This window comes from Egretta garzetta, unplaced genomic scaffold, assembly GCF_000687185.1.
Source record: "Egretta garzetta isolate BGI_Z169 unplaced genomic scaffold, ASM68718v1 scaffold275, whole genome shotgun sequence".
NCBI lineage: Eukaryota > Metazoa > Chordata > Aves > Pelecaniformes > Ardeidae > Egretta > Egretta garzetta.
Window position 1 is genome coordinate 890,881 of NW_009259867.1, and position 8,839 is coordinate 899,719.

Genomic DNA, 8,839 nt, shown 5'->3' on the forward strand with positions numbered 1-8,839 from the left:
ACTTGCTCAAATGGCAAACCGTGGCAGCAGTATCCCTTGCCTCTGCTCACCATGTGTCAGCAATGTCAAACCTCAGCCTGGTAGAGGGGAAAAATGATTTCGTAACGCTCCTAAGGCATAGGTTTAACAGCTGGGCTTTGCAGAGTAAGCAGCTCTTGGCTCTCCCCCCACCCCGGGCTCGCCTCTTTGCAACCTGCAGCTGGGCAGGAGGCTCCTGATGAGGCTGCTTGGGCTGTCCCTTGTGGACCTGGTGGCCAGCATGCTGGCTTGGGCTTTGCCCGCCAGCCTCATCCCGGCGAGAATTTTGCCTCGTCGAGGCGGGGGGGCAGCTGCATGCGAGCCAGGGCACACCCCAAGACAAACCAAGGACCCTGGGTTCAAGCTGCCTCCTGTTTGAAATGGAAAAGTGTTTGCTCAGTGGTTTAAAAGTCCAGCCTGGCTTCTGTCAAGTGGTTTAATTTTAAACCGGGGGATTTTTTAACCCTTTTATGGTTTGGCAGCAGAGGGGTTAAAGTAGTTCAACACCAAAATTAAGCAGCCTGAGTTCAGGATTCTGGCATTTTTTGATTGTTTCCCAAGAGTTTAATTAGATCCTGGATCATTCAGGCTGGGGGGGAATAAGAGCTGAAGAGAGCCAAACGGATGATGGTATCCTAAGCTGCTGTCAAGGCAGCGAGCCTTGACCTACTGTCGTGGTTTAACCCGGCTGGCAACTAAGCACCACGCAGCCGCTCGCTCACTCCCCCCCTCCCTCTGTGGGATGGGGGAGAGAATAGGAGAAAAGAAAAAAAAGTAAGACCCGTGGGTTGAGATAGAGACAGTTTAATAAGAGAGAAGAATAACAATAGTAGTAGTAATAATAATAATAATAATAGTAAGAGAATATACAGAATATATATAAAACAAGTGATGCACAATGCAATTGCTCACCACCCACTGACCGATGCCCAGCCCGTCCCGAGCAGCAATCACTCCCCCCGAGCCACGATCACACAGCCCGAGCTGCGATCACTCTGCCCGCGACCAACTGACCGAACTAACTAACCCCCCCGAGCATGACGTTGTATGGTATGGAATAGCCCTTTGGTCAGTGTGTTATCAACATTATTCTGGTACTAAATCCAAAACACAGCACTATGCTAGCTACTGTGAAGAAAATTAACTCTATCCCAGCCGAAACCAGGACACCTACCAGCCCGATGCCGCTCCTCGGACGTAGTTAAGCCTTAAGCTGTCTGGTTTCCAGAAGGTGCCTGGCTGGGTCGTTGCTGTGTGCTCTGCTGCTCTCCGCTTTCCTGCTTAGCCCTGTGGATTTGGTGCAGCTTAGAGAAGAACTCATGGAGATAGAATGATAGAATCATAGAATGTTTTGGGTGGGAAGGGACCCCTAGAGGTCACCCAGCCCAACCCCCCTGCAGGAGCAGGGACACCTTGAACCACATCAGGTTGCTCACAGCCCCGTCCAACCTGGTCTTGAATGTTCCCAGGGATGGGGCCTCCACCCCCTCTCTGGGCAACCCCTGCCAGGGTTTCACCACCCTCATTGTAAAGAATTTCTTCCTTCTATCTAGTCTAAACCTACCCTGCTTCAGTTTAAAACCATCCAGTCCCAGCTGGCCCTACTAAAAAGCTTGTCCCCACTGTAAGATAGAGCTGCCCTAGCTCTTTACGTGACAGCTAAACCGTTGAACCATAAGGATGCTCATGCGAGTGGGATGGTAGGAAGAGGGAGAGCAATGGCCCTTCTGCCTCTCAAAAGGGTGGTGTAGATTTGGGTGTAGGCTCTGGTTTCACTGGCTGAGAGGTTTTTTCAGGAGCTGGCAGTAAAAAGCAAGCTCTGGAGGGCTGGGTTATATCAGGATGGAGAGGGGAAAGTGCTTGAGATGTCTGGCAGAGGAAATTTGCTCTGCTGGGTGGGATGGGACGGCTTCAGAGAGAAGGAAACTTCAGGTGGAAGATCTGCCCTTAGTCTGACCCAGGTTTCATTTCTGGCACTGCTACAGGCTGTCAGCCATGCATATGGCTGGGGAAGAGATTCATAGAATCGTTTACATTGGAAAAGACCTTTAAGATCGTCAAGTCCCACCTTTAACTCAGATCCTCTCTCTTGGAGTTCACGCTCACTTTGGGCGTTGCTTGCTTTGTATCAGCTGAAAACGAGGATCTTTCCTCTGGGTGGTTGAGTTGCTTATCTGTAACTTGGCAACATCACTCTTTCTCATCTCTTCAGTACCCTAAAAAAGCTAATAATCTTGAGTCCTAATTTATGTTAAAAGTGCCCATCCTAGCATGGAGCTGCTTTTGTAATTAGGGGAGCAATCCCAGCGGTTCTGGATACTACGCATGAACCCACTGGAACCTCCCTCCAAGTGAATTCCTGGTCCCCCCATTTCACGGGTGGTGGAAACAGAGACACCAGACCCTTGACAGATTTAAGGATCAGCCTTGCAAGGAGGCCTAAGCCACAAACTGTGCTTAAGCCTCTGAAGTGTATGGTTAGGAGCAGGACCATCTTCTAACAGTCGGTGAGGCTCGGGAGGCTTTTCGTCATGGTGAGTGTTTATTGTAGGCTTGTAAAACGCTCACTGCTTAACGTTCTGCTTGTGGTTCAGACAAGGAGCGTGTGTTTGAGTTATGCTTCAGTGCGTAACGTCTGCAGGGACTGCTTCAGTCCTTTTGAGAAAGACAGACTTACTCGGAAATGTTCTGTTTTCTTAGGTATGGCACATGTTTTAGTGGTGGGATGGCAGGGTTAGGGGAACAGTTGGACTTGATGATCTTAAAGGTCTTTTCCAACCGAAACGATTCTATGAGTCTATGTTTTTAACGTGATGCACACGGTGAATGTTGTTTACAGCTGTAAGGACAAAAACAAGAGGCAGGAGAGGGTAACTGCAGGTATGCGTGTCCTTGTTTGGGCTGGGACAGTTATTTTCTTCCTAGAAGCTGGCATAGCTCTGTGTTTTGGATTTAGGATGAGAAGAATGTTGATAACTCACTGATCTTTTAGTTGTTGCTGAGCAGTGCTCACACCAGTCAAAGACTCTTCAGCTTCCCCAGCTCCACCAGGGGCACAAGAAACTGGGAGGGGACACAGCCAGGAGAGCTGACCCCAACTGGCCCAAGGGCTATTCCAGACCATATGACATCATGCTCAGTATAGAAACTGGAAGAAGAAGGAAGGGGAAGGACATTTGGAGTGATGGCATTTGTCGTCCCAAGTCACCGTTACGCGTGATGGAGCTCTGCTTCCCTGGGGATGGCTGAGCACCCACCTGCCCATGGCAAGCAGGGAATGAATTCCTTGGCTTGCTTTGCTTGTGTGCATGGCTTTTGCTTTCCCTATTGACCTGTCTTTATCTCAACCCAGGAGTTTTCTTACTTTTACTCTTCCAATTCTCTCCCCCATCCCACTGTGGGGGGCAGTGAGCGAGCAGCTGGGGGGGGCGGGGGCTGAGTTGCCAGCCAGGGTTAAACCATGACAACGCAGCAATGCCAAGGGCTCCCGTCCATGACTGCATCTCCATGCTGCCCTCCCTGTATGGCCAAGCTGCTGGAAAAGGAATCCGTGTTTGCTGCAACGGTTTCCAGGACTTGAATTCTGCTTTAGGAAATGAACGCCTTGGTCTGCTTCCATTCTTTTCCTTGTAACTTCTGCGTAAGAAGCAAACCACACTGCAGGCTTGAGGGTTTTTTTTTCTCTAATGCACTGTATTAATCGTGTGTATTTAACACAGGCTTTGGGCTGAGGTTTTGACTGGGCTTGCTGGATATGTTGTATGGTGAATTCCGGAGGGTGTATCAGCTTTAATAAAGTTGTGCAAAAATCACTGCCTGCATTGTACAGAGGTGGTAACAGGTATAGAAATTGGTATGTACGATGGTAAGGCCTCGAAATTCGTATTTACCTAAATAGACCCCATGATTTTCTAGTACAACTGCTTACCAAGCCTTTACCTTTAGCTAAAAAAATTCAGAAAATAATTCAGAAAATAATTCAGAACTGGAAATCATGTTTTATAGGAAGAGAGAATCAAGGTGTCAAAGTGCCATCAAGTAAATGATGGATGGACCAAACCTCTTGGTTGTCTTGTCTCCTGCCTGTGGTTTCAGAGGACTTGCATCTTTGCACCTCCAACAGCTTTCACATTGAAGCTGCCTAATTCTGGACACTCTTGGCCAAGCCAACATTCTCAGTGCTGCCATTGGTCATGCTACAGTGTACCAATGCTAACCACAACTGGAGCATCATCTTCCTGGTTAGAAAGCCTGTAGCCCATCCCATACGCCTTGAGGAGAAGAGTTTTCCTTCTGTTCCTTGGTCATGTTAGACTGGCTTTAAATGTAATCAATTTATTCATCAATGACCACTGAAGCTACGTGGCTTTTTAGCCTGGAGAAGAGAAGGCTGAGAGGGGATCTCATCAACATGTACAAATATCTCAAGGGTGGGTGTCACGAGGATTGAGCCAGACTCTTCTCAGTGGTGCCCAGTGCCAGGACAAGGGGCCATGGGCACAAACTGAAGCAGAAGAGGTTCCAGTTGAATATGAAGAAGAACTTCTTTACTTTGCGAGTGCCTGAGCCCTGGCCCAGGCTGCCCAGGGGGGCTGTGGAGTCTCCTTCTCTGGAGATCTTCAACCCCCGCCTGGACGCTGTCCTGTGCCCCCTGCTCTGGGTGAGCCTGCTTGGGCAGGGGGGTGGCACTGGGTGAGCTCTGGAGGGCCCTTCCCACCCCTGCCATGCTGGGATTCTTACCACTTGCTAATGCATATGCTGCCTGAATGCAAGCTTTATGCGTTTATAGTGCATGTATCTCCAAGCTTTCAGAACTGCTAGAAGTGATATTGTGATGATTTTTTTCCCCCCGCATACACATCAAGTGTTCAGCTTTGACAACTGGATCCTGTTCAATTTTGAACTACTTAATAGATTCCAGCCTTTTCCTGCTGCATTGTGCATGGAATTAAATGTCAATCAGCCCCTTGGTTTCATGGCACATTTTTCTGTCCGGATTCTCCTCCTTTCTCCTGAAATGGAGAAGCCAGACCTTGCAGCCCGGTGGTAAAGCAAGCCAAGGAGCTACCTGAGGGTGTTATGCTGTGAGCTCTGAACAGGTCAGCTGCTCTGATCATCCATTTTTATATTATGACCCTATGGTAAATGTTTTTTATATGTTCTTGCCTCTTGATTAAGACTAAGACATTTGCATTTGAGGGGATAAGCAAGCACATGCAACTACCTCAGAGCTGCAGATGTGCCCTGGCCAGTGCCCCAGCTTCTTCTCTTGTGTGGAAGGTGTCGAGTCCCAGCCAAATCCTTGACGTATCAGGTGAGGATCACTTTCTAAATCTAGTGCCTCTTTTTCCATTCATGGCAAGAATTCATAGAAGGAAGTAGAGGAGGGAGGGAAGAAGAGAACTGGAAGAAGGAAAGGAGGGGCATGGATGGTGGAGGGACCATTTGTTCGGTATCTTCCCGCAGGCCAGAAGACTCCTGCCAAAGTCACTTGCTGCCTGTCTGTAAACTCAAGCCTCCAGTGCCATCAATGCTGCTACCCATTTAAACATGACAGGATAATGATTTTCACTCTTTTTTAAAGTGTGAGAATCATTTTGGATTTGGATGTTTGGTTTTTTTTAATTCTTCTCTTTCAATCTCCAAGCCCTGTTTCCTAGCCAATGGAAGAGGTGAGCCACTCCACACCTGCTTTTGTTGAAGGCTAGTTGGTTCCTGCTATTCCTGTGGACAGTTTACAGCACAAATTATCTCTACAGTCCTCAATAGCTTAATCCCCTCTTCTGTTCTTGTTTATAATTCCAGGCTGTGGCTTCCTACATTGGGCGTTTTATGTAGAACATCTCCCATCCAGTGCTCTCACTCTGCCAAGCTCATCTTCATAAACAGCCTGATGAAGAGGAAGACTGTTCCCAGAAGAGGAAGGAATTTCTGGGTGTAAAGTTGATAATTAAGAGAAATTTATATCCATTCACAGCTTGATCAGAAATTTCCCGTGGGATCTTCCCTCTGTATTGAAATGCTCTGTGCCTCGATGTTCCCAGGGTCAAACTGGGTGTTACAATTCATCCTTAGCCTGTCTTTAAGTTACTTAGTGGCAAACCTTTGGGACATAAAGTCACCTGTTCATTTGCAAACACCTAGCACAGCGGGGCTTTGGTGGTCACTGTAGTAGGAACAACAGTAGCGTCAGCTGAGCTATTAGGAAGTTGGTGGAGGCAGGCCCTGGAGCAGCTGCCCACGTCTCAGTGTCGCACCTTCTCCAAAATTTCCTTCTTTTGTCCTTGACCATATTACAGAATCAGAGAATCACAGAATCGCAAGGGTTGGAAGGGACCTCTGGAGCTCACCCAGTGCCACCCCCCTGCTCAAACAGGCTCACCCGGAGCAGGGGGCACAGGACAACGTCCAGGCGGGGGTTGAAGATCTCCAGAGAAGGAGACTCCACAGCCCCCCTGGGCAGCCTGGGCCAGGGCTCCATCACCCTCCAAGTCAAGAAGTTCTTCCTCCCATTCAACTGGAACCTCTTCTGCTTCAGTTTGTGCCCATGGCCCCTTGTCCTGGTGCTGGGCACCACTGAGAAGAGTCTGGCTCCGTCCTCGTGACCCCCACCCTTGAGATATTTGTACATGTTGACGAGATCCCCTCTCAGTCTTCTCTTCTCCAGGCTGAACAAGCCCAGCTCCCTCAGCCTTTCCTCACAGTGGAGATGCTCCAGTCCCCTCATCATCCTTGTTGCTCTCCTCTGGAGTCTCTCTAGGAGTTCCTCATCTTTCTTGAACCGGGGAGCCCAGAACTGAACACAGTGCTCCAGGTGGGGTCTCACCAGGAGAACACAATGCTAATATTTGTCTTCAAATTATTCATTGCTCCTGTGTGAGCTTTGCATGTTCAGATGGTCAATGATCATGCTGGGGTTTGTGCAGATGTAGCTGTGGAAGAGGTGAGAGTTAATTTCACTGGGCTTTCAAGAGTTATTTTAAAGAGGTGGAATTTTTCCTTGGTCACTTGATGTTCCTATGGCATTGGGATTCAAGGGTGAAAGGATCACATCGTGGTACTGCTAAGCTGTCTTTCAAGGGTGGTATATAGCCAGGATTCCTCCCGTTTGGTCTTAGGAACTGAGGGGCATGGATTGTCATCCTGTGTTTCTTCTGTAATTGTTGGGAGAGACTTATGGAGAGAGACCGGCACTAAAAGGCCATTCTTCTGGGTCAGACTCGGACGGCTGCCAGAACTGCTGCCCTCCACTTCCACATCTACTTCTCGCAAAATCCTCTGCATGATATTCAAATCCTGTTCTTCTTTCCATCCCACCTCAGGGTGGGGAGTGGAGATGCCTTACTGTTTCCCCACCCCCCTTGTTCTCATCTCCTCCGTCTCCGTTTGGCCTTTTCCAAACACCTACAGCCATTGCCTCCTTGGCTGTCAGTAGGTGCAAGGAGTAACAGTCTCAGGGGCTAAGGCAGTTTGGATAAAAGTTTGCAGTTCTGTGCGATGAAATCACACATATGTGTATAAACTGACCACCTTAATCTGAGAATAAAGCCAGGCACCCATCACGGTGTTCCCATCTGCTGGAACATTCTCTGGAACATCTTTGGGTTTATTTCACAGGGCTTCTCTCTCCTTCAGCGTGACCCATCTGTCTTGCTCAGGGCAGGGCCACGGGTTATTTCAGATTTGTTTTTTGGCACTTCAGCTTCCTAATTCTGCTCCAAACCAGGATGTGTCCCTCCATGTCGAGTCCTTGCTCAACTGTCCTGCCCATGCTGCTCTGTGCGTCCCAGCCGATGCACTCATGGGGAAAGAGATGCTCTGTTCGGCAGATCTGAAACTGCGATGGTCCCAGAGCCTGAGTACAACGGGAGAGACTATGGAAACACCAGGAGATCTCAATTTCGATAGCTCCAAAACCATTACGTGCAATTAACTTCTGACAGCATCATTTCTACTGGATCTTTTATGGGCCTGAGGTTGACGTGCGACCTTACACTCCGACACACGGGGTAGGAAATTCCCACAGCTGGTTGGCAGCCAGCTGAGGCTTTCTGCAAGTAAGTGTGTTTCTGAGCCAGCCCTGGGAACCTCTCGTTTCGGCTTCCCCCAGCCCTTTACAAAGCTGAGTGTGCAGTTCCCACCACAGAGAGCATCATCTGGAGTCAATGCCCAGGAAGGAAAGAAGAAAACAAATTGATTGCTGTGTTTCTGAAGGTGTGGTGCACCATGATGGCCAGGGGTTTTTTTGTTTGTTTTTTTTTTTTTTAAGCTTATAGCACTTCTCTATACCCAAAGGATCTGGGCTGTCCCTTTGCCACGGGCCAGGTTCTGATCTCTCTGCTTGAACACCTTCAAGAAGGATATTCAGAGGGGAGAGTCCTGTTCATTGCACACTTTGGTAACAGACTCTTCCCTTTTATAGCAAGAGAAGCTGCTTCTTGGGTCCAGTGCAGGAAGGCTGTCCAGGACCCTTCTGGCTTCAATGGGGAACAGCTAGGCCACTGGAAAATCCATTCTTGGGACCATTTTTTATGCTGAATGGGAAATTTTGGGGGCATCAGATTTTTTTAAAAGATCTGATGATGGAATTTGGGATGGAGAGGAGGTATTCCTGAGTATTTTGGCAGGCCGATGAAAACTGTGCAACCCGCTGAATGTTACATACTCTGGGGTTTTAGTAATCTGCTTTCCTTTCCCCCCTCTTTTTCCCCCCTCTTTCCCCCCCTCTCTTTCCCCCCTCTCTTTCCCCCCTCTTTTTCCCCCCCTCTTTTCCCCCCTCTCTTTCCCCCCTCTTTTCCCCCCCTCTCTTCCCCCCTCTCTT